Source organism: Saimiri boliviensis, chromosome 5, assembly GCF_048565385.1.
Source record: "Saimiri boliviensis isolate mSaiBol1 chromosome 5, mSaiBol1.pri, whole genome shotgun sequence".
Taxonomy (NCBI): Eukaryota; Metazoa; Chordata; class Mammalia; order Primates; family Cebidae; genus Saimiri; species Saimiri boliviensis.
Window position 1 is genome coordinate 36600751 of NC_133453.1, and position 25454 is coordinate 36626204.

Genomic DNA, 25454 nt, shown 5'->3' on the forward strand with positions numbered 1-25454 from the left:
TGTTCCACCAAGCTTTACTTAGAATTAGCTGTTTCACTGCAACCACAGCCTGCTTTTTGCTAAATATTTTCTCAAAACTAAAGCCCGTCAGCAGAGTTCTCTGTGGTGTGAAGCAAAACAAAAACACTCCGAAGTTTTTAGGTTGTCACCAGACAAAAATTTGCTAAGAATAAGCAGAAATGAGGAGTTAATGGATCCCATATGTGGCCACTAACATAGGTTTATGAGATTTTCCAAGAGATTTCTGAAGATTCCTATAGCACAAAACAAAATCAAACAGCCACTTTCCTGTCAAGCAGGACCACAAATGCTCCATCCATAGCTCCCCTCTTGGTAAACCTGGAAAGCAAATTTGGCTGCAATATCTACCTTGCACAGAGCTGACCACAACATGTGGTATCCTGGAGCAGGAAACAAGGCCCTTAAATACGTAACCTGTGTCCTCACAGCACAAGCAGACCCACCCTCAGAAGCCCACTGTGTGGTGTGAGATGCAGTCTCTGGAGCAGGGCTGATCAACAGAGGGGGAGAGCTGGACAATTTTATTCTTCCAGGAAAATTGCACGCACACAAAAATAGCTGTTTTCTTCCAATGTCAATCAGTTTTCACGGAGGGGTCAGAAGAGGCATTTCCTCTACACATATTTCAGTATCACATTGGGCACTTCAGCCACACACAGCTTCCGTCACGGGGGCTGCGGCTGTGGCGGAGTGAACCACACTGGGCAGGCGTGGGGGATTTGTTGTTGTCGTGCCTGTCTTGCTGTCGTGATGGAGGCAGGGCAGCTGGTGGGGTTAAAATGGTTTCCATTGTCATTATTTTCTTTCTCTCTTTGTGTGCTATGAACTCTGAACTGGACAAATGAGAACTATCTCTACTGTTGTTAGTGGGATGTCCTCTGTGAGGACATTCCAACCACTAGAATGTCAGTGTGAACTACAAAGGTCAGCACAACAGTCTTGGAAATTGGTCCTGGGGATGATTGCGGGGCTCCTGGACTGCTGCCCTCCGCCCTCCAGCAGGGAAATAGAATACCCCAGGCAGGTGGGGAAGGGGTGGATGGGGTGAGTCTGGAGGAGAGGGAGCCTGTCCGAAATGTGCTTTTGGATAAAATGTCCCAGTTAGCCAAGAGCACACAAACGTGCAGACTAGCAGCACAGTCCTTAAGCACCCCGCAAAACACGCTGAGTCTTCGGGCTGCTCTGTGACAGGGAGATGTGCCTACCTGAGACAGGATCACCGGTCTCACAGCCGCCTGAGGCCAGCTGGAGAGGAGGCTGAAATGTTCCACAGTGTGAAGAGTCAGTGTGATCTGTTGAGATAATGGAGCATTCGGTTTGACATCTGAAACTGGTGGTAACCAGGAGGAGCGGGATTCTTGCTGGGAGGGGAGACAGTAATTGTTTTTAGCAAGACAAATAAGACATTCTGTGGTTTCTGTAGGTTCCTCCCCAACCAGGAAACAACTGCCTTCAATGTCAGCGCTAAATATTGAAATGAAGGCATGCAGACGCCTCAGCTTCTCTCTACCGCCTCCTGTGTGATTACTTTCAAATAAGAATGTCCTTCCTTCTTAATTTTACATTCACACAGGTAAAAACATCATCAATTTTAGCCGACTGTTTAGTTTTAATCTGATCCAAACAATCATTCACTAAGAACCTTCTAAGGGATTGCAGGAAACATTAATTGTGTAGCTGGACTGAGCTACGACTGGAGAGAGGCTTGTAAATAAATCATAAATCCTAAGACTTGAGCCCAAGACGTATAAAAGCAGAGAGAACACAGAAGCTAATGCAGATAGATGCCTGACGTCTCCTTTTAGGTGAAAGCATAGAAACATGCAGAGCTTGTTGCCTCTGAGGTTAGATACCCTTTAGTCCTTCCTTGGGTATTCCCATTTACAGCTGTGGTCAAATGAATCGGCCAGAGATGTTAGTATTACTTAAAAAGAAAACCATTTTCTCTACATTGGTGCTGGTTCCAAGTCGTGCTCTGTATGATCATCCCTCCCTCAGCCACCTCATTTCCAGGGCTGACTGATATTTAACCTACATAAACACACATGTGGGGAGATGCTACGCTATTTCCCCCTCCTTCTGACCCAACTCATATTCTTCAGAACATCAGACAAAACAATTCGCAGAATAATGTTGCCTTTCCAAAGAGGGACTTCCCCCTCCAGTCTCTTTCCCACTGCTACCAGGTCAGTCTGTCTTTCTTCCCTCCTACCCTCTTACACCCCCTCACCCTCCCCAGCAAACTCTGGAAAAACAGTAGTAACTAACATTTGCGCCTTTGGCAATAAAACCACAGGCCTCACAAACCCCAAATGGCAAAAAGACATTTCCATTCCAATCCCAGTTTTAAATTAAACTGTAATGAAAAATCAGCAGTGGCAGCTGGGACCAGAGACACTGATTGTCTCTAGGAACAAAAAGGAGGGGAGCAGAGGGGGAGAGGAGAAAGAAAAGAGACTGTAAGGAAGCCTCACTCTGGTAATAAAGCAGCTGGTAAACCTTCAAGTAAAAAGAAATTAGAAAAACAAATCTAGTGCAGAGACAAGCAAAGATGGCTGTTTCCCTCTACAATCACAGTGAGGCGGACCACAAATCACCCTCCACTTTATGAATGGACAGAGGGGGTGGGGTGTAAGGGAAGATAAGTGGGCCTGTGCTGACACCTGGAGGAAGATTAGGGAAATTCTTGGGAGGGGGGTAGTTGGTCACACCCCCACACTCTGTGAATGAGCAGGGATTTTGGCTTTCTCAGTGATCATAGTCAATAGTGAGGCTTCAAGGAAAAACAAGAAGCCTTCATTGCCTTCTTATAAAATATTTTTAACTGATAAATAATAATTATATTTATGGTGTACATGGGATATTTTCATACATGCATACAATGTGTAATGATCAAATCAAGACACTTAGAATATCCAAACCTTAAATATTTATCATTTCTTTGTGTTAAGAACATGTCAGATCTTCTTTTCTAGCTATTACAAAATATAGAAGATTTTATTCTTTATCAGAAAAAAATGCACTGAAGAAAGCTAAACTGAACCCAATCTTGCAGGGCTAACTTTGATTTTTAAAAATATATGGCACAGGCATCTTCATCAGACATGGGAAAAGAACCCAGCATTCAAGTATTTCATTCTGTAGTTTTCTGAAGCTTGCAAGATTCTGCAGATCTTTCAGCATGTAATTTATATATTTTTTCTGATTGGTGGTGATCAGAAATTGAGAGAGAAAAAAAAAAAAAAAAAAACCTGTACTAACCTACATAGACCAAAGATGCTTACAAGAAGGGAAGTGGTTAAGGATCAAGATAGTGGGTGGACTCGAGGTAACAGGTAAGAATTAGAGGCTGGAAAACCAATAATCCTTAACCTTATTTTGTTCCCAGACCTCTTTAAGAAACTGATAAAATTAGTAAACCCTCCTCAAAAAAAAAAAAAAAAAAATGTACCTAGAAGGACTGCAACAACCCATCCTTGATGAAAACTATTGGGATCTCAACCCAAGAATACATTCAGATAAAATGTAAAATCTATGATGGCCTATTTAGAGATCAAATGAGATTTCTTTATAAAAGACAAATTTTTGTGATTGAAAATACACTAGATCTGTACCAAATGAACAGCTTCTTCAGCATATGCCCTTGTGATTGTGACTTCGTCTGGAAACTTGACAGATACTGGGGAGACTCCGAAGAGGGTCATCAACACCAACCGGCAATGCCAAATGAATTTATTATTTAAGTAGTGGCCAGGTGTAGTGACTCTTCCCTATAATGCCAGCAATTCGGGAGGCTGAGATGAGAGGATCACTTGAGGCCAGGAGTTCAAGAACAGCCTGGGCAACATATCGAGAGCCAGTCTCTAATTAAATCCACAAGAAATTAAAATAATTTATTTCAACTAACCAGGTGTTATCTGTCAAGCACCTGGCATATAGAGCTGAGTGTAGGCACAGTAAGGCTCTTAAAGGGATGACCCTTTGGATGGACATTAAGTTCATTAACTCTGCCCTAGTCACTGCGAGCCCATATGACATTTATTAACTTTCCTAATAAGAGCTATTAATTTGTTACTAGTATTTTTAAAAATAATTTTAGATTTGGCTATCATATTGTGGTCCTTTTTTCTACATTTTTTGTTTAGTAAAACAAAACAAAAGAAATGGCTTTGGAGGCTGGGCACGGTGGCTCACACCTGTAATGCCAATACCTTGGGAGGCTGAAATGAGAGGATCATTTGAGGTTAGGAGTTTGAGACCAGCCTGACCAACACAAGGAAACCCTGTCTCTACTAAAAATACAACAATTAGTGGAACGTGGTGGTGCACACCTGTAATCCCAGCTACTCAGGAGGCCAAGGCATGACAGTCGCTTGAATCTGGGAGGTGGAAGTCATAGTGAACTGAGATCATGCCACTGAACTCCAGCCTGGGCAACAAAGCAAGATTCGGTTTCAAAAAACAAGCAAACAAATGTCTTTGGAAGACTAGGTGAATGGAAGTGTCTTCAGCCCCACCCTTTTGATGTAGTGCATTAGTTCATTCTCCCAGATTCCTACTTTCTCTTCTTACTTCCTTTTTACCACTTCAGTTTTGATCTCTATGATGATAAAGTAAAAAACAGAGAGAAGGAATCCTCAACTTCCTTAGAAGGATTGGTTGCAGGAAAAGGTTGTAAATCTTCACACAAGCAACCATAAGGCTTAAATCAAGAAAACTGAAAAAATAAAAAGAATAATTTATTTTATTGTGAAGGCAATGCTGTGAGGTTTTCCCCACCAGATTTAGCCATGTGCTGTGATATATGCCAAAGCTTATTTCTGCCTGTTTCACTGAATAGTATTCAAATATGTTTGGATAATATACTGTCCTCCTGGAAAATGAGTACTCTGCAGCATCAAGCACTTTTATTTATAACTTTTCATTGATGGCTTTCTGAGCTGTATCTAAAAATACCTGATGAATCTTTTAAGACCTTTGCTCTTCCTTAGTCTCTGATTTTTTTTTTTTTAATTTGGGATTTGAGCAAATAAACAAAAACATCACATGAATCAAAGGTTTCTCTTTACCTTTACATTTCTCAAACATAAATAAATTCTAATTTTTCCAGCTCCCAGGCTGTTAGAAATTGTTTACACACACAGTATAAAGAATATAGCTGGGCGTGGGGGCTCACACCTGTAATCCCAACACTTTGGGAGACCAAGGCATGTGGATCACCTGAAGTCAAGAGTTCGAGACCAGCCTGATCAACATGGAGAAACCCCATCTCTACTAAAAAAACATTAGCCAGGCGTGGTGGTGCATGCCTGTAATTCCAGCTACTCAGGAGGCTGAGGCAGGAGAATTGCTTGAACCTGGGTGGCAGAGGCTGCAGTAAGCCGAGATTGCACTATTGCATTCCGGCTTGGGCAACAGGAGTGAAACTCCATCTCCCTGCCCCAAAAAAGAATGCAATCAAGCCCTTTCGGGGTGGTAGAGATGGGGAAGGCAGTTAAAACCTACGGAAGATAAATCCTGTCTTGCTGAAGCCACATGGTGGTGAAATATGAATTAGGGAGTAAGGCAGAATTGTATTCTAATCTCTAATTTGCCATATATAGGCCTTGAATTTTTGCCAAGTTCCTTAACTTATTTGAGCTTCTGTTTTCTTATCGATTAGGGAGAATATTAACTTACCAAAATGTGCTCAGTATTTGATTAATATCTATTTTCCTCCTAGAATGTAAGTTCCCCAGGACAGGGATACATCTGACTAATTCACTGTTGGGCTCCAGGATCCAGCCAGGATAGATGTTCCTCACATATATGTGGAATAAAGATTGTACACTGTGTGGCATTTAAAAGCATAGAGCAAATTTTAAGTTATAATTTAATCCTATTATAGCAAACATTCATGGAGCCATTTTCAATATTTCGGACATCCTGCTGAGGACTTGACATATATTTAGTTTTTCACAGAAATACAATGAGTTACCACCTTTGTGTTACAGAGGAGGAACTGAAGATTTAAACTCACATGTCTGGCTCGAAAGTCTCCACCCATAACACTCCATTACTGTCATGGCAGCAGGCAGGGTGGGGGAGAGTGGGGGAGAAGGATTCATCAAAGTAAAGGGTGAAAGTTGGTGACAAAAAAGAATTGGAGCCCCTCACTGGCCTGTTCGCAGGTATAAGGGAAGGTGGTCCTGTGAACAGTCAGTCCTGCTTGTTTTCCACCCAAAGCCCAGAGGAGGCTGAATGAAGACAAAGACAAAATTGTAATGTAGGGAGTTTTCCTTTCAAGACCCTCCTTACTCTAGAAATCTTCACCTCCTGCCTTGCCAAGGATCTTCCTGTCCACTTCGAGTCAACTCTGAGAACTCTCTGGAACCACCAATCTCTGCTTCTGAGAGAGGATGACCCTACACTGCTTTCAAAAGATGAAGAATTTCCCAAAATGAGTATCAATTGAGAAACAAAATCCTTCTGAGCAATTAACCTCTGAATGTTATAACTTAGTTGTACTTTCTTTCATTTTCTCTTATTTTCCTCAAAAGTTTCCACTAGAGAAGAAGCACTGTTCTTAATTAAAGTCATTGTCAGAGACCATAAATGGCTTTTCATAATGGCTTCTAACCCTGGAACACCATAGGATATGCCTTTATATAATTTCTGAATTATAGCAAAGAGACTGAATTCTTTTCCCATATTGTGAAAGGTTGAAATAATATGTTTACTAATGCACTATGTCCAAAACCAATAGAGACCACAATGGTTACATGGAATTCAAACACATAAAATCCATACATCTGTGGTGGGTAGTAGCACATGCTGTACTTTAAAAAATATAATCCTGGATGCATAGGATGGCTCAGTCTTAACATCAGTTCCCAGTGATCCTACACACAGAAGGATTTATTAGCAGTGTTTCTCAAGGTGTGTTCTGGGTCTGACCTACATTAGAATCATCTGCATTGAAGTCACTGAAGTGCTGGTTAAACTGATTCCTGAGCCCCACTGAAATCCAACTAAGTTAGAAACTCTAGGATAGGAGCTTGGAATCCTCATATTTGTCCAATATCCCTGAATGACTTCTAATTCATGCCAAAAAGTCTGAGAACCATGGATATATAGCACAGTGTACTTAAGAGCACAGACTTTGGAATCAGCCAGATTTGGGTTTAAACCTCGGTTGCCTCATCTATCAAATGATGGATATCATGCCTACCTTCTCAGTCTATTGTTGGGATTAAACAAGATAATGCATGAGGGGCAGAGGCAAGCATGTGATCATGTAAGTATGGGAGCCTCTCCTCTCTGCCGTCCAGACAGGCTGCTATATACTACTGCTTGGCTCTGGGTTCAACTGAGTGGATTAAGGGTAAGAAGCTACATAAGGAGGAAAACAAAATTCAAAAAGTAGGGGAAGATGTGGAAAACTAAGTAGTGACTCCATAGGGACTGAAAGTTGGGGCCGGGGAGCGGTGTGGGTACAACAGTGGAGACAGAGTGACTGAGGGAAAGTGTAGAGCTTTAGGAAGAAAAATGGGTAAAGAAGAATTTTTTTAGGAATCTTTTCGTTGTGTTGCAACATAAAATTCCCCCTTTGCAAATTTTTCAAAAATGTTGGCAAGATAAAAGACATTTTTCAGAAGCACTAGGAGTCAAATTTGAACTTTAGATGCATTATCATCCAGAGACAAGCTCTAACCCTAGAAGGTACAGATTAGAAAATGATAGACAGATAGATAGGCAGGCAGGCAGGCAGATAGACAGAAAGACAGACAGATAGATAGATAGATAGATAGATAGATAGATAGATAGATAGATAATTAATACAAGACCTAACAAATACCCACTTATCAAAATACCAGACTTGTCTCTGAAACAATTATTCCATGATGTCCTACTAATTTTATGTCCTACTTCTACTTTTCAAGAACTTGTTTCTATTCCGATTTGTCTTAAATTTCCAGTGCTTATGCTTCTCTTTATTTCCCTTTAATCTATCCTTGTACGAATGTATCTTTTGCTTATTTTTATCTTTTCTTACTGTTTTCCATAACTCATTCTTTTCTCACCTTTTCTTGAGTCTTTTTCTTTTACATCACCACCTTCTGGGGCAGCCTCTCTGTAAACTTCTGGAATCCAATTTAAAGCAAGATATCAAGGATGGTCCACAGCCTGGCTTTTCTCACTCCAGGGAATCCCAGCCCTGGAGTTGTAATAATGTAGGTGTCTGGTGGTTTTGCTTTTTTCCTTTCCTTCACCATGTTTCTTGTCTCTTCAGACTTGTGATTATGAGCTGGGACCTCTGCATGCTAGAGAGGCTTGCTGCAGTGGTGAGCCCCAAAGCCTGCTCTTTGATCTTGGCCTCTGTGGGTGCTCTATAGATCCTTTTCATTCTTCCAGAAACCACTGATTGTTTTTTCTTTCACAGTGCTCTTCTTTTTCCCTTGGAGAACTGCTCTACCCCCATCCCATGTGATGCTACTGGGGCCATTCATCATGTGCTTGACAGGACAAGTTTCAGGCCTAGCCAATCATGACAGGTGATCCCTTTGTCCACACTGATTGGTTCAAGGATATCCATCTGACCCAACTAATGCCAAAGTATCTAATAAGTTTTAATACTTGGATATTATCTTCTGGGATGAAGTACTGTGAGAATGATGCAAATTAGATCTATTTGCAGCTATCTTTTCTAACATTATGAAAGAGGTAACCACAATGAGAGAGTTAATACCACTGGAACACCTTGAAGCAATAAAAATGGAAGTAGGTGGATAAACACCCCAGCTTTCTCACCACTCGGGATACAATTCTAAGTCACATTCCACACATTCATTTAATGGTTCCCAGAATATTTGAACACTAATTGCCCACAATGGTAGCTTGTTCATAACACACCATTTATTGCTTTTCTCCCTTCCCTGTCTCATTTTTTTTTTAGATGGAATCTTGCTTTGCCCCCAGCCTGGAGTGTAGTGGCACGATCTCAGCCCACTGCAAACTCCACCTCCTGGGTTCAAGTGATTCTCCTACCTCAGCCTCCCAAGTAGCTGGGACTACAGGTGTATGCTACCACCTGGCTAATTTGTGTATTTTTAGTACAGACAAGGGTTTCACCATGTTGGCCCAGCTGATCTTGAACTCCTGACCTCAGGTGATCCACCCACCTTGGCCTCCCAAAGTGCTGGGATTACGGGCATGAGCCACTGAGCCCGGCCCCCTGTCTCACTTCTTAATTCCCTTACGGTGTCCTGGGATTACATCTTAAATAAAATATAGCCAAATCCTGGTGTAGTATGCAGAGTAATGCCCACCCTTCCTCTCTCAAAAAAATCTACGTCCTAATAATCTTCAGAACCTGTACACATGGTGGGTTATGCAGCAAAGGTGAATTAAGGTTGCAGATGTACAGATGTAATTAAGGTTGTTAATCCACTGACCTCTAAATAGAGATTTTTGGGGGATTATTCAATGAGTCCAATGTAATCACAAGGGTGTCTGTAAAAGTAGAAGAGGGAATGGGAACAGCTGGCCAGAGATGGTACTGTGAGAAGGTCTTGGCCTGATCTTGCCTGCTTTGAAAATAGAATAGAAGGCCTTGAGCCAAGGAAGCAGGCAAGCTCTAGAGACAGGAAAAGAGGCAGAGCTTGTCCTGGAACCTCCAGGAAGGAAAACACCCTGACGACACCTTGATCTTAGCCCACTGAGATCTGTGGAGAACTTCTGATCTGTAGAACTGTGAGATAATAAATGTGTGTGGCTTTAAGCAGAAGTTCGTGGTAATTTGTCACAGCAGCAGTAAAAAAATACACTGATTCAGGATACATTTAGAGGGAAACCTAAATTTAAGATAATTGGTTTTTCTTATTGTTCTTGGGGTGGTCATTCCCATTTTCCCTAATATACAATGGGGCAAATGCTTGATAGATATGCCTGCCAAAACAATATACAACATTGAACTAATTTGGAATGGATAATTACATTAAACTGCTGTCTCTGGCAGAGAAGGCCTTACCTTGGAGTGCCAGAGAAGTCTCACTAGGGTAACAGTCTTAATTAGTCCAGCTCTGTCTCATATCCAATGCTCGGTTCTGCATCTGTTGATATTTCTCACCTAAAATATGAAATAATTGAAATATTCCAGTATTAAGAAATAATTATTACTATAGACACTGGTGGGTTCAGCTATTACTCAGATGCAAATAGTTTCATATTTTACTGTAAAGAAAAGAATCTCTATCTTGAGAAATAATGTAATATCATTTCATATATCTTAAAGCAGTGGTCCTTTAAAGTAAAAGCTCTGGAAATGAATGACCATAACCTTCTTATTTATTTATATTTTAAATCCTCAAAGTATTGGCCCATCTCATTTTCTTAGTCAAAGCTTGCTTCCTGGTTTTGCCCTGCTAATGACCTCGGCTCTCTCTTGATGCTTTAGGACCAAATGCTCTTTGATTAATCATTCTCTGTGTTAATATCAAATGGCCCTTGCATTCTTCAAACAGATTGCTGCTTCTGTTAAATAATGTCCTAAATATACAAAGCAGATAAATGATGACCATTGAGCCAATGGGAACAGAACCGAGCTCCAAGACTACATTGCAATTATAATGAAAAGACACATAACTGATGAACTCCATATCTGAACTTAAAATGATTTGTGAAGCATAAGATCAAGAGACGTACAGGCTGAGGTCTCAAGTTAGAATTGCTGTGATGAAGTATAAACTGGCTCTAGAAAGCATTTTGAAATTGCTTGATATATGTGTATGTGTATGTCTCTGTGTGTGTGTGTGCATATATATATATATTTTTTTTGAAATGGTTAAATGCTTCAAGGAATAGAGCTTCTTTGGGGGGCAAAGGCCCAGAATGATATGCATCAGGGTTTTATTTCATTTCAGTCTCTTGCTTATTTTAATTTATGAAGTGTCAAGAATATTAGTTTTTTGGATGATTTAATATTTTATGTTGTAAGTGATCTGCAGTCCGTTTGTTAATTAGATACTGCAGACAGGCTGTTTAATATTGTGTGTTGACTCTACAGGAAAAAATAGAGAATATTTCTGATAGACCAAAAAAAAAAATCGAAGGCACATGATCAAAGTTCTCTTAGAGACCATGTGTTGGAGGTGCTTTGCTGTAGAACAAATTATATTTTGCCCTTATAAAGGCTCCCTGAGTGTGCTAGAGATAATTGGGGTCCTCTATTGCTTTGCTGCCTTAGAAGTTTTCTGGAGTTAAGCAGGAAAAGAAGACAGGAACCTGAGCCTTTAATTTAAATAAGAAAGCCATGTCTGGGAAAATTAGAATACTTTTAGAAGTCGGGAATCCATGGAAATGAATTGTCCGGTTTTGATTTCCTCGGAGGACCCAGTTTCAAGTGGTGTTTTATGTGATTTCCTTCTGGTCCTGTCCTCAATACCAACATCTCCTGAATAAAGAAATGATGTGGTTTCCCAGTTTATTAGTTATGAATATAGCCTTTTAGTTGGAGAACTTAGGAATGGGGGAAAACTGACATTGAAAATATAAATGCAAGGCTGGGCTCAGTGGCTCACACCTGTAATCCCAGCACTTTGGGAAGCAGAGGTGGGCAGATCACCTGAGGTCAGGAACTCAGGACCAGCCTGGGTCAACATGGTGATTCCTTGTCTCTACTGAAAATACAAAAGTTAGCTGGGCATGGTGATGCACACCTGTAATTCCAGCTACTCGGAAGGCTGAGGCAGGAGAATCACTTGAATGCAGGAGGCATAGGTTGCGATGAGCCGAGATTACACCATTGCACTCCAGCCTGGGCAACAAGAGCAAAACTCTGTCTCAAAACAACAACAATGACAACAACAAAAACTCGAAAATATAGATGCATTCTCTTCTACCCCTGCTATAAAGGGAGGCTATGGGCTAGTTTCTTTGGTGTTCTACTACATGGGTTTATTTCCTGACCAAAGCTTTGCAAGAGCAAGGAACTAGATGTGTCTTATTTTTGCTTTGTATAAAGCAAGTGTGGCCAACTCCAGTGAGTTTTTTTAGTAAATATTCAAAATATATAATAAGATCAAAAGAGAAATTGGGTGTTCATTTTAAGTTCAGGTATATGAAATTGAAGACTAATATTTCTGTAAAATAAAAACCTCTGTAAGGAGTACAACTTTCATAAGTAATGCAACAATAACACATTATTCTGTGACATATTGTAAGCTATGAAGAAGTTTTGAGTTGTGCTTTATAAGAACAAGATGGTGGGACATAGTATAAGTAAGAGAGTTAAAAATAATTCTCCAGGGTAACCCAAATTCATAGTCACCAACATAACAAGTTTGTTTTCATTCATTTCTTAGCCTTTTGTCTATTTTATTCCATCTATAATATCTGAATATTCAACACATTACCTTGCTTTTCTGGAGATAAAGTGACCAATATTAGCATATGGTAAATAAGAAACAATTTTTTTCCCATCAAAATAGTATTTTCCAACAGCAAAATAATCAAGAATTGCTATTATTTCTATTTAAGTTTTATGTGTCTCATCGACCCATAATTAAGAAACAGCAGGAGCAAAATGGCATAATAGAAGGTCCTCAGTTATAGTCCCCTTCACAGAAATGAGACTAACAACTGTCCACAGACAAGAATGCATTGGTGAAAATTTCAGAACCCAAGGATGAGGTCCAAAGCACCCTTTTGGAGTACAAAACAGAAAAACCCACATTAAAAAGATGAGAGAAGTAGTCTCACCTTGACCATGTCATCCCTCTCTCAGGCTAGCACAGTGCCACAGCAATAGGATTCTCTTGGGCCTATGGTTTCCCCAGTGGGGAAAAGAGAGCCCAAGATAGACATCCAGCTACTTCAACATTCAGAGGCACTTGCCAGGAGGCATACTTCTAACTCACCTTAAGGAGAGCACTGGGGAAAATGGCAGGGATAGACCACCTAGGATTAACTAGGGACAGAGAAGGAAGGCATGACCCATAGTAACCAGTACATTGATCTTGGTGGTAGCACTGCATCCTGGCGGGTGATCTTGACTGACCAGAGAGCCCACCCACCTGCAAAACCAAGGCAGTGGCCCTGTCTAGCCAGTGAGTATGGTTAGCAGTTCTGCACAGCGGGGTTCCTGAGCCGGTGGTTCAATTTGGCCACAGAGTATAGCCAGAAGTCCCACCCAGTCAGGGAGTCAAGCCAGCAGCCTCACCTGGCTGCAGAGCCCAACCTGTGGTTTTGCCTGTGCAGGGGGCCAAGGCAGAAGCTCCACCCAACTGTGGAGTATAGCAAGTGATCCCAACCAACTGCCAGGCACAGAGTGCACCTCCCCCTAATCACAGAAGACAGCTTGAGACCCCACCTCAATATGGAGCCACACCAGTAACGGTGGCATAGAAATTATTTTCTATTTTATTTTCTTGAGACACAGTTTCACTATGTCACCCAGGCTGGAGTGCAGTGGCGCAATCCTTGCTCACTGTTCAAGCAATCCTCCCAACTCAGCCTCCTGCACAGCTGGGACTATGCCCAGCTAATTTTTGTAGTTTTTGTAGAGACAGGGTTTTGCCATGTTGCCCAGCCTGGTCTCTAACTCCTGAGCACAAGTAATCTGTCTACCTCATCCTCCCAAAGTGCTGGGATTGCAGGCCTGAGCCACTACACCTGGCAACCATTTTCAACTCTACTATAACAGTTAAAAAATAAATAACTTAAAAATAATTATAATTAGAGAGAGATCCAAGATGGCTGATCACTAGCAGCTCGGGATTGTAGCTCCCAGTGAAAACGCAAAGAACGAGAGGACGCCACACCTTCACATGAATTCTTGTTGCTCACGCACCAGGAGATTCCCAGCGGAGGAGCCCCACGGGTCGCCAGCGCGACTCTTGTGACCAGCGAGGCGGTTTTGCCGGCGCCTCGGAGCGTCGGTTCACGGTGCAGAGTCAGAAAAGCACCACCAATCTTAACGCCGCTGATTTAGTCGGTGCAGTGGGTTGCTCAGATTTCGGTGCTGAGAATCAATAAGTTGGACGTCCACTCAGAAACCCAGTTACAAAGACGGTAATTATAAAGACCACAGATGGATAAATCTACAACGAAGGGAAGAAAAAAGTCAAAAAAGGCTGAGAATACCCAAGATCAGAATGCCTCTTCCTCAGCAGGGGATCCCAGTTCCTCATCAGCAACGAAAACAAGGCTTGATGGAGAACGAGTGTGTTCCAATTACAGAAGCAGGCTTCAAAACGTGGATAATAAGAAACTTCTGTGAATTAAAAGAACTTGTTCTAACACAGTCTGAAGAAACTAAGAACTTTGAAAAAAGGTTTGACGAAATGTCAACAAGAATACAAAATTTAGAGAGGAAAATAAGTGAACTGATGGAGCTGAAAAACACAATACGAGAACTACGTGAAGTATGCACAAGTTTTAACAGCCGAATTGATCAAGCAGTAGAAAGGATATCAGAGGTCGAAGACCAACTTAATGAAATAAAACTAGAAGACAAGATTAGAGAAAAAAGGATAAAAAGGAATGAGCAAAGTCTCCAAGAAATATGGGACTATGTGAAAAGACCTAATCTACGCTTGATAGGTGTACCTGAATGTGACGAAGAGAATGAATCCAAGCTGGAAAATATGCTTCAGGATATTATTCAGGAAAATTTTCCCAACTTAGTAAGGTAGGATAATATTCAACTCCAGGTAATACAGAGAACACCACAAAGATATTCCTCAAGAAGAGCAACTCCAAGGCACATAATCGTCAGATTCACCAGGGTTGAAATGAAGGAGAAAATACTAAGGGCAGCCAGAGAGAAAGGTCGGGTTACCAACAAAGGGAAGCCTATCAGACTTACAGCAGATCTCTCAGCAGAAACCCTACAAGCCAGAAGAGAGTGGGGACCAATATTCAACATCCTTAAAGAAAAGAACTTTCAACCAAGAATTTCACATCCAGCCAAACTAAGCTTCATAAGTGAAGGAAAAATAAAGTTTTTTGTGAACAAGCAAGCACTCAGAGAATTCATCACCACCAGGCCTGCTTTACAAGAGCTTCTGAAAGAACCACTACACATAGAAAGGAACAAACAGTATCAGCCTTTCTAAAAAATACCAAAAAGTAAAGAACATCAATACAATGAAGAATTTACATCAACTAATGGGCAAATGGCAGTATTAAACTCACATATATCATTATTAATTATAAATTTAAATTGACTAAATTCCCCAATTCAAAGACAGACAGCTAATTTGGACAAAAAACTAAAACTGTATCCTGCATCCAGACCCATCTCACATTCAAGGATACACAAAGACTCAAAACAAAGGATGGAGAGAGACTTACCAACAAACCAGAGAACAAAAATAAATAAATAAAAAGCAGAAGTTACAATTTTTGCCTCTGATAAAATAGTATTTAAAGCAACAAAGATCAAAAGAAGCAAAGAAGGACATTATATAATGACAAAAGAATCAATGCAACAACAAGAAAAGTTAAGGGTCCTAAATATATATGCACCCAATACAGGAATACCCAGACATACAAGACTTATAAAGAGACTTAGACTCCCACACAATAATAGTGGGAGACTTCAACATTAATATTAGACAGATCAATGAGACAGAAAATTAACAGCGATATCCAGGACTTGAACTCAGATCTGGAACAAGTAAACGTAATTAACATTTATAGAACTCTCCACTTTACACAAAATATACACTCTTATCAGTACCACATCATATGAACTTAGAAGTTTAAACGAAATGTTGGTTGGCTCCTTGTTTGTTACTCTCTTCCCTCATTTTCTTTCATGTCTCCATTATTAAGGACAATTATAGGCATACCCATATTTAGACTGCATTCTAGCCCGGGCAACAAAGCAATACCCCCATTCTCTCTCCCTCTTCCTCTTTCTCTTTCTTCCTCTTCTTTATTCTTTTTCTTATTATTCTTTTTCTCTTTCTAAAAAGAAAAAAAAATAATTATAATTATTTATTGATGAATACATAACATAAAAATGTAAATTATAACATCAGTAATCTAAGCTGTGAGGGGGAAGAAGTAAAAGTATTGTTTTTACATATACTCAGGTTAACTTGTTATCTGCTTAAAATATAGTGTTATAACTATAAGATGTTTTATGTAAATCTCATGGTAATAGCAACACCTATAGGACATACACAAAAGTCTAAGAGAAAAGAATCAAAGCATACCACCAAAAAATGTCATCAAATCATAAAGGAAGCCAGCAAGAGGGGAAAAAAGGAACAAAAGAAATTTTTAAAAAAAAAATTAACAATCACGAAACAATTAACAAAATGGCAGTATGTTCTTAGTTGTTAATAATTACTTTAAATGTAAATGGATTAAATTCCTCAATCAAAAGACTACAGTGGCAGAGTGGGGTATAAAAAGATTCAATTATATTCTGCCTACAGGGGACTCACTTCAGATTTAAGAACACAGGTAGGTTGAAAGCAAGGCATGGACAAAATCTATATTTATATTCGACAAAATAGATTTTAAGAAAAAAGCTGTTACAAGAAACACAAATACCATATGATCTCACTTATTGTGAAAGCTAAAAAAGTTGAACTCATAGAATCAGGGATTAGAATGGTAGTTACCAGGGGAAACTGTGAGGGAGGTATTTGGGGAGGTGTTCGTTAAAGGACACAAATCTTTAGTTAGACATGAGGATTAGGTTCAATAAATCTATTGTACAACATGGTGGTGATAGTTAACAATGTACTGTATTATTTTTTAATCATTAAGAGTATATTTTAAATGTTCTTGCATTTTAAAAGGTAAGTATGTAAGTTGATTCATGTGTTAATAAATCCTATCTAATCATTCTACAAGTCTATCTACATACTTAAAAAATCATGTTGTACACAATAAATATATATAAATTTTGTCAATTAAAGATAAGTGCATATTTTTAAACTGTTACAAGAAACAAAGAAAGCTACTGTATAATAATAAAGGGGTTAATTCATCAAGAAAATATAATAATTGTAAATATTTATTCATTTAACATTGGAGCACCTAATATATAAAGTGAATCTTAACAGAACTGAGAGGAGAAATACACAGCAATACAATAAGAATACAGACTTTGTCCATGCCTATACTTTCAACCTATCTGTCTTCTTAAACCCAAAGTAACTAAAATCATTTCTAGTATCATTTCTAAGCACAATGGTATGAAGCCAGAAATTGATAAAGAAGAAAATTGGAAAATTCACAAATACATGGAAATTAAACAACATATTTCTAAACATCCCATGGGTCAAAGAAGAAATCAAAAAGGGAAATAAAAAACATCTTGAGACAAATGAAAATGAAAACACAATATACCAAAACTGTGGTGTATGGCAAAGTAATTATAAGAGGGAAGATTATGGCAATAAATGTCTACATTAAAGAAAAAAGAAAGATCTCAAATAAAGAGCCTAACTTAAATCTCAAAAAACTAGAAAAAGAACAAATTAAGCCCAAATTTAGTGGAAGAAAGGAAATAACAAATATTGGAGCATAAATAACACAATAAGGAATAGGAACCAATAGAAATGATTAACAAAATTAAGAGTTAGTTTTTTGAAAAGATATATAAAATCAACAAGCCTTCAGCTAGACTAAGATAAAAAGAGAAAAGTCTCAAATAAAATCAGAAGTCAAAGATGAGATATTACAAATGAAACAGAAATACAAAGAGATACACAGGACTACTATAAATAATTATATACCAACAAATTGGACAATTCAGAAGAAACAGATAAATTCATAGACAAATACTCCTAGCAAGATTGAATCGTGAAGAACTAGAAAATTTGGATACTATAAATAAACTGCATTAACTAATGGGCAAAATAACCAGCTAGCATCATGATAACAGGTTCAAATTCACACGTAACAATATTAACCTTAAATGTAATTGGGCTAAATGCCCCAATTAAAAGACACAGACTGGTAAATTAGATAAAGAGTCAAGACCCATCATTGTGCTGTATTTAGGAAACCCATCTCACATGCAAAGACACACATAGGCTCAAAATAAAGTGACGGAGGAATATTTACCAAGCAAATGGAAAGAAGAAAAAAAGCCAGGGTTACAATCCTAGTCTCTTAAAACAGACTTTAAACCAACAAAGATCAAAAAGACAAAGAAGGGCATTATATAATGGTAAAGGGATCAATGCAACAAGAAGAGCTAACTATTCTAAACATATATGCATCCAATACAGGAGCACTGAGATTCATAAAGCAAGTTCTTGGAACCCTACAAAGAGACTCAGACTCCCACACAATAATAGTGGGAAACTTTAACACCCCACTGTCAATATTAGACAGATCAACAAGACAGAAAATTATTTAGATATTCAGGACTTAAACTCAGCTCTGGACCAAGTGGACCTAATAGATATCTACAGAACTCTCAAGCCCAAATCAAGAGAACATACATTCTTCTCAGCAACACATTGCACTTATTCTAAAATTGACCGCATAATTGGAAATACAACACTCTTCAGCAAATGCTAAAGAACAGAAATCATAACAAACAGTCTCTCAGATCACAGTGCAATCAAATTAGAACTTGGGATTTAAAAAACTCACTCAAAATCTGCACAACTGCATGGAAATTGAACAACCAGCTCCTGAATGACTACTGGGTAAATAACAAAATTAAGGCATAAATAAATAGGTTCTTTGAAACAAATGAAATAAAGACACAACATACCAGAATCTCTGGGATACAGAGAATTAGAAAAAAACTACTTTAAATTTCATATGGAACCAAAAAAGAGCCCACATAGCCAAGACAGTCCTAAGCAAAAAGAACAAAGCTGGAGGCATCACGCTACCTGACTTCAAACTATACTACAAGTCTACAGTAATCAACACAGCATAGTACTGGTACCAAAACAATATGTATACCAATGGAACAAAACAGAGGCCCCAGAAATAACACCACACATCTACAACCATCTGATCTTTGACAAACCTGACAAAAAAAAAAAAAAAAAAAAAAAAAAAAAAAAAAAAAAAAACAATGGGGAAATGATTCCCTATTTAATAAATAGTGTTGAGAAAACTGGCTAGCCATATGCAGAAAACTGAAACTGGACCCATTCCTTATACCTTATACAAAAATTAACTTAAGATGGACTAAAGACTTAAACATAAGACCTAAAACCATAAAAGTCCTGGAAGAAAACCTAGGGAATACCATTCAGGACATAAACATGGGCAAAGACTTCATGACTAAATGCCAAAAGCAATAGCAACAGAAGCCAAAATGACAAATGGGATCTCATTAGGCTAAAGAGCTTCTGCACAGCAAAAGAAACTATCATCAGAACAAACAGGCAACCTACAGAAAGAAAATTTTTGCAATCTATCCATCTGACAAAGGGCTAATATCCAGAATCTACAAAAAATATAAACAAATTTACAAGAAAAAAAAAAAAGCAATCCCATCAAAAAGTGGGTAAAGGATAGGAACAGACACTTCCCATAAGAAGACATTTATGCATTCAACAAACATATGAAAAAAAGCTCATCATCATTGGTCATTAGAGAAATGCAAAACAAAACCACAATGAGACACCATCTCATGCCAGTTAGAATGGTGATAATTAAAAAGTCAGGAAACAACAGATACTGGAAAGGATGTGGAGAAACAGGAACACTTTTACACTGTTAGTGTAAGTGTAAGTTATTTCAACTATTGTGGAAGACAGTGTTGATTTCCTAAGGATCTAGAACCAGAAATACCATTTGAGCCAGCAATCCCACTTCTGGGCATATACTGAAAGGATTATAAATAATCCTACTATAAAGACACATGCACACATATGTTTTTTGCAGCATGGTTCACAATAGAAAACACTTGGAACCAACCGAAATGCCTATCAATGATAGATTGAATAAAGAAAATGTGGAACATATACACCATGGAATACTATGCAGCCATTAAAAAGGATGAGTTTGTGCCCTTTGCAGGAATATGCGTGAAGCTGGGAACCATCATTCTCAGCAAACTAACACAAGAACAGAAAACCAAACATCACATGTTCTCCCTCATAAGTGGGAGTTGAGCAATGAGAACATATGGACACAGGAAGGGGAACATCATACACCTGCCCTGTTGGGAGGTGAGGGACTAGGGAAGGGATAGCATTAGGAGAAATACCTTGTATAGAAGATGGGTTGATGGGTGCAGCAAACCATCATGGCACGTGTATACCTATGTAACAAACCTTCATGTTCTGCACAGGTATCCCAGAATTTAAGTTTAATTAAAAAAAAGAATATTATAGGCCAATATCACAGAATAACATAGATGAAGCAATTTTAAACGAAATATTAGCAAGCCAAATGCAACAGCATAATTAAAAGCATAATTCAGCATGATTAAGTGGACTTTATCCCTGGGATGCAAGGACGGCTTCACAAATCAATAAATGTAATATAGGCCAGATACTGTGGCTCATACCTGTAATCCCAGCACTTTGGGAGGCAGAGGCAGACCGATCATGAGGTCAAGAGATTGAGACTATCCTGGCCAACATCTCTACTAAAAATACAAAAAAAAAAAAATTACAAAAATTAACGGGGCATGGTGGTGCGCACCTGTTGGTCCAGCTACTTGGGAGGCTGAGGCAGGAGAATAGCTTGAACCTGGGAGGTGGAGGTTGCAGTGAGCCAAGATTGCACCACTGCACTCCAGCCTGGCAACAGATTTTTGTCTCAAAAATAAAATAATAATAATAAACTTGATATAACACATCAACAAAGTAAAGGATAAAAATTATCACCTCAATAGTTGTAGAAAAAGCATTTAACAGCATTCAACTTTCTTTTATCATAAAAAACTTTCAACAAATTGGGTATAGATGGAATACACCTCATCATAATAAAGTCCATATATGACAAACCTGCAGGTTTCACCATATTATTGTGAAAAGTGAAAGCTTTTCTTTTGAGACAAGAAAGGAAGGGAGGGAGAGAAGGAGGGAGGGAGAAAGGGATGCCACTCTTGCCACTTCTATTCAACAAGATACCTTGAAGTCCTAGCCAGAGCATTTAGGCAAGAAAAAGAAATAAAAGTCAACCAAATCAGAAAGAAAAAAGGAAAACTATCTCTGTCTTCAGATGATACAATCTTATATATATATATATATATATATATATATATATATATATATATATATTTTTAAACCCTAAAGATTACATCAAAACTGTTCAAACTAATAAACAAATTTAGTAAAGTTGCAGGATACAATATCAACGTACAAAGAATTGGTTGTGTTTCTCTACACTAACAACAAACTATCTGAATAAAGAAATAAAACTATTCTATTTACAATCATATCAAAAAATACTTAGAAATAAATTTAAGCAAGGAGATGAAAGATCTGTATACTGAAAATTATAAAGCACTAATGAAAGAAATTGAAGATGACACAAATAAATAAAAAGGTGTTCTATGTCCAGAATTGAAAGAATCTATATTGTTAAAATGTTTACATACGCCAAAGCAATCCATAGATTCATTGTGATAGCTATCAAAATTTTAATGTCATTTTTTTCACAAAAATAGAGAAAACAGCACAAAAATTTATATGAAACAACAAAATACTGAAAAAGTCAAAGCAATCTTTGAAAAGAAGAACAGAGCTGGAAGCAACATGCTTTCTGATTTCAAACTATATTACAAATCTTTAGTAATCAAAACAGTTTTATGCTGGTGTAAAAACAGACAGATAGACCAATGGAACAGAATTGATAACCTAGAAATAGATCCATACATATATGGTCAACAAGTAGTTGACAAGGGCACCAAGAATACACAATCGGGAAAGAATAGTCTCTTCCATAATTAGCGTTGGGAAAAACAGGATATGCACATACAAAATAATGCAATTGGACACCTATTTACACACTTACAAAAATTAAGTTGAACTGGGTTAAAGACTTAAATGTAATACCTGAATCCATAAAACTCCTGGAAAGAAACATAGGAAAAACCTTCTTGACATTAGTCTTGGCAATTATTTTTTTGGGTGAGTATGATACCAAAAACAAAAGCACAGACAACAAAAGCAAAAGTAAGCAAGTGCAAATATATCAAACTGAAAAGCTACTGTACAGCAAAGGAAACAATAAAATAAAAGGGTAACCTACGGAATGGGAGACAATATTTGCAAACCTTGTGTATCTGATAAGAGGTTAATATCCAAAATATGTAAGAAATTCATACAACACAACAGCAAACAAAATAAAAATAAAAACAAACAATTCAATTGAAAAATGGGCAATGGAGGGCTGGGTATGGTGCTTTATGCCTGTAATTCCAGCACTCTGGGAGGCTGAGGCGGGTGGATCACTTGAGGTCAGGAGTTCGAGACCAGCCTGACCAACATGATGAAACCCCGTCTCTACTAAAAATACAAAACTTAACTCCACGTGGTGGTGGTGGTTGCCTGTAATCCCAGCTACTCAGGAGGCTGAGGCAGAAGAATCACTTCCACCGGGAAGCAGAGATTGCAGTGAGCCAAGAACTCGCCACTCTACTCCAGCCCAGGTGACAAAGGGAGATGCTGTCTCAAAAAAAAAAAAAAAAAAAAAAAAAAAAATTGGGCAATGAACTTGAACAAACATTTTCCCAGAGAAGATACACAATGGCTAACAGATACATGTAAAACTGCTCAACATCACTAATACTCAGGTAAATGTAAATCACCACAAGGAGATATCAGCTTATACATGTCAGAATTGCTATTATCAAAAAGACAAGAAATAGCAAGTGTTGGTGAGGATATGAAGTAAAGGGAACCCTTGTGCACTGTTGGTAGAAATGTAAATTGGCACAGCCTTTATGGAAAACAATATGGAGGTTACTCAGAAGTTAAAAACAGAACTACTGTATCATCCAGTAATGCCAAGCTCTTGAGATATATATCTGAAGGATATAAAATTAGCATCCCAAAGAAACATCTGCATTATCCGATTTATTGCAGTATTGTCTAAAGTAGTTAAGACAGGAGAACAACCAAAGTGTTTTCCAATTGATAAATGGATAAAGAAAATGCAATGTGTTTGTATATACACACACATATATGTATACATACACTTATACACACATATAATATATGTGCACAACAGAATGCAAATATATATGCACACACCCAATAGAATATTATTCAGCCACAAAAAGAAGAAAATTCTGCTGTTTGTGACAACATACATAAACCCGAAATGCATTATTCAGTGACATAAACTAGGCAGAGAAAGACACATACTGCATGATATCATTTATATATAAACTCTAAAAACATTACTCTTATAGAAAAAGAGAATAGAATGGTAATTTCCAGGGACTGGAGAGTGGAGGAAACGGGGAGATGTTGCTGAAGAGGTACAAGCTTTTAGTTATAAGATAAATAAATTCTGAGCTGGGCATTGGGGCTTGCACATATAAGCCCACCTATTTGGGAGACTGAGGTGGGAGGATTGCTTGAGTCCAGGAGTTGGAGGGTTTAATGTAAAGCATCATGACTATAGTTAATAATATTGTATTTTATATTTGAAATTTGTTAAAAGAATAGACTTTGGCTGGGCGCGGTGGCTCAAGCCTGTAATCCCAGCACTTTGGGAGGCCAAGGCGGGTGGATCACGAGGTCAAGAGATCGAGACCATCCTGGTCAACATGGTGAAACCCCGTCTCTACTAAAAATACAAAAAAATTAGCTGGGCATGGTGGCACGTGCCTGTAATCCCAGCTACTCAGGAGGCTGAGGCAGGAGAATTACCTGAGCCCAGGAGGCGGAGGTTGCAGTGAGCCAAGACCGCGCCATTGCACTCCAGCCTGGGTAACAAGAGCGAAACTCCATCTCAAAAAAAAAGAATAGACTTTATATGTCCTCACTACACAGAAAAAAAATAGTAACTATGTGAGGTGATGGATGTGTTAACTAAATTGATTTTGACAATCATTTTACTATATATATATATATATATATATATATATACATATACATATATATGCATACCAAATTATGTTGTAAATTTTACATATATACAATTATAGCACAATAAAGTAGGAATAAAAAGAGTAAGAACTGTGAAATAGATACATATATTATTCATTTTGATATACATATCTCATTTTTTGAGATTCTCCCTTAAACAAAACAAAACTGTGAAATGGATAAGAACTGTGAAATGGATACATATATTATCCATTTTGATGTATATATCTCAGTTTTTGAGATTATTTTTCAAACAAAACAAAACAAAACAGAAAAACTCCATTTCCCTTATTGGAAATAATGGGTAAAATACAGACACTTAACTTCCAGAGTTGAATGCTGAATATCATTTGGTACACAATGGTTATTCAGTAAACACTGTTAACAGATGCTGCTGTTGGAATCTTCACAGTGTACTCTTAAGGATCAATTGCTGCTTCACCTATAGAACATCTGTTACACATTTAATAGACAGTCATACTATATGAATAAATGGTTGTCTTGATCCTTTGGAAGATAGCATTTTGTTCTCTTAATGTGGGGATTTTTTAAAAACCTCAAGGTTCTGTCCCAATTAGTTACAATTTACCGATCTAATATCACTCTATGAAAATGTATCATGTAAATATATATTTAATAAGATAATGCCATCAACCAGCACAGCTCTAAAGAAGGCATCTTTTTTTCTTTTTCTATCTGCTGTTTAATTTCATTATGATTTCTAAAAATTCTCTGGTAGTGTACAGCTGCTCCACTGTTAATAGCCTTGAAATAGAAATGTGTTACTTTGCTTAGCAAGAGACATCTGCATAGTGTAGAAAAACAAAATCATTTGATGTGATTAATACAGGAAGATGGTTATTCGTATTTTTAATGCATATTGTTTAAACTCAAACATGTTGGCCTTCCAGCCATTTTTAGATATGTTATTCTGAACTATGATTTAAATCTGTGATGCTTTTAGCATCTACATAAAAAAAGAATGTTTGCCAGCCCATCCAACACCTCCTGCTGCTAGTTGGCTAGGTTTTTTTGAATGTCATAAACAGAGCTTTTGATATGGTACCCGTGGGGCTCTTTATCCACAATGATGTAAATAACTACTCCCAACATTTGGTCCTTCCACCATCTTTGATCCTGTCATCTTGAAATTTGCCCTTGCAATGAGCAAGAGTCTTTGCTTTCACATTAGAAGAGTTCATACTATATTTGAAAATGTCAAAGTACATAAGCCCAAGGAGGGCAATAGGACAGGTTCAAAAGTTTGCAGATAGATGGATTATTACAGGCTTAGAAATTACAATGAGAGAATGCATACATGCCTTCTCTCATTCCCTCATAGTCTTGCAAATCTCTTGCTACATCATAAATCTTTCTATATCTGTGCTCCCATTCTCTAGCCATTTC

At 38.1% G+C, this 25454-nt stretch overlaps 1 long non-coding RNA gene across 1 annotated transcript; it reads right to left on the reverse strand.

The window, feature by feature from the left end:
* Positions 1 to 974: 974 nt before the first annotated feature.
* LOC141584455 (uncharacterized) lies at positions 975 to 16066 on the reverse strand. Its single transcript, XR_012517505.1, has 3 exons — positions 15855 to 16066; positions 10031 to 10129; positions 975 to 1382 (listed from the first exon to the last, which is right to left on the reverse strand). It is a non-coding gene; the product is annotated as an uncharacterized LOC141584455 (long non-coding RNA).
* Positions 16067 to 25454: the final 9388 nt, after the last annotated feature.